General features: G+C 31.5%; 1 pseudogene; it reads left to right on the top strand.

Moving 5' to 3' along the window:
* The first annotated feature begins 1,500 nt into the window (after window positions 1-1,500).
* Window positions 1,501-1,617, top strand: LOC145241892 (5S ribosomal RNA; annotated as a pseudogene).
* The last annotated feature ends 228 nt before the right edge of the window (window positions 1,618-1,845 follow it).

The following is a 1,845-nucleotide window of genomic DNA, read 5'->3' as shown; positions in this document are numbered from 1 at the left end:
TGCCCCATGACCGCAATGTTGCATCCCTGTGCCTATTTTACAAATATCTTAATGAAATGTGCTCTCGTGAACTCATTGCAGTTGTGCGCCCTCGACGTGCATATGCCTGACAAACCGTCTTAGCAACAAAATCACATCAGATCACGGTTAAACTTGCTATATGTAAGAAAGCTTTCTACTCTAATAGTGGATTCTCTTAAAATGTGATCTCCTTCCTGTTATCTGCTTTCTTTACTACAGTGATATGCAGAAGTTTAAATGTAATGTAAACTAACATCTTGTTAATCTTTCCTAGGCATGGTCCTAAATAGTAGCCCCTACGTTCGAACCTGTCATTATGATTGTTACTGATGTTGGCTATATATAGTTTCACTTAGTTTCAGCAAAGAGGTCAAGAAGAATTGATTGCCTTCTTAATAAGTCAGAAAAAACGGATTTTTCTTATTTAAATCAAACAAAATGCATTAGAAATCGGTTTATATTAATTGCGCCAATGTCTAGTTTATTCTAAGAATTTTAGAAAAAGCATTTCGAGGCAAAATACGGACACAAGAGATTGTCATTTGAAAATTATTTGATCCATACTAATTTTACAAGAATTTAACAATATTCTCTGAATTTAAATTGCTTTTGAAGTCCCCGTAAACTTTTAAATATTGCATTTTCAATTAAAGATTTTCAATATAAGTTTTAAAGCTAACAAAATATCCCGTACTGTATTCGTAAATAGACAAAAGAAAATAGTTCAAATTAAAGTCAAGGGATAGACATTACCAGCTTTGAACCGGAGATTATTTAATTAAATATGGGAAAAATATCTTGATGTATGAATAAAACCGAGTTTTTCTCCATTACTGCGTGTCAAACATTCTGTATAGTGTGTTATTATTCATGAAGAATTATCAAAATAGCAAGTTAATAACTTATTGCGAAATATAAGCTCAACTACAATACACAGATATATAAACCGTTTAAACTTTATAAACGATGATTAATAATTGGTAATATTAAGTGTAATCGAAATACAGTTGCCATTTGAATGTAATTTTTAATGTAAAACTTGCAAAAACTTAAGTAGAATTCAAAAATATTTATGTAGAGCTCAGAATGTTTCTTAATTTAAGCCATAGCGAAGCAATTCAGGGGGGGGGCATTAATTCACATTTCTATTCATAGTATAGCTCGTATCCATAATGCTACACCCAGAAAGACTTAACTTACAACTGATTTTAACTGGTGCCTTATCTGTTTCGACACTGTTTATTATTAACAATTTTAGAATGAATTGCGTAATACTAAAAACTATTTTAGAATTAAAATGCATAGTATTACTACTAACCACATACTGTCTTGTGTTTTACCGCTTATCTATCTATCTATCTATTAAATATATATATATATATATATATATATATATATATATATATATATATATATATATATATATATATATATATATATATATATATATGTATACAAACATATATATACAAATATTAATTATACGGCATAATCACGTTGACACACCGGTTCTCGTCAGATCACCGAAGTTAAGCAACGTTGAGCCTGGCTAATACCAGATGGGTGACCATTTGGGAATTCTAGGCGCTGTATGTGCTCTCCGCTTATCTCAGCATTGTTTCCAGTCGTCTTGTACTTCAACTTGCCACTGGTATGCAATAATGTTGACTCAGGAGAGGCGTGGTTAGAGGTTGCGCAAGTCTTGCCACACAAATTTCACGCGCAGGCACCCTTACAGTGGGTATCCATAGTCTGTCAAGACTGATGGAAGCCTTCATATACAAATATATATATATGCATATATATACAAATATATATGTATAT

The sequence above is a fragment of the Euprymna scolopes genome, chromosome 20, assembly GCF_053919585.1.
Source record: "Euprymna scolopes isolate OS-2025 chromosome 20, ASM5391958v1, whole genome shotgun sequence".
Taxonomy (NCBI): domain Eukaryota; kingdom Metazoa; phylum Mollusca; class Cephalopoda; order Sepiida; family Sepiolidae; genus Euprymna; species Euprymna scolopes.
The sequence above is the reverse complement of the archived record's forward strand: the minus strand, read 5'-3'. Positions and strand labels throughout refer to the sequence as shown.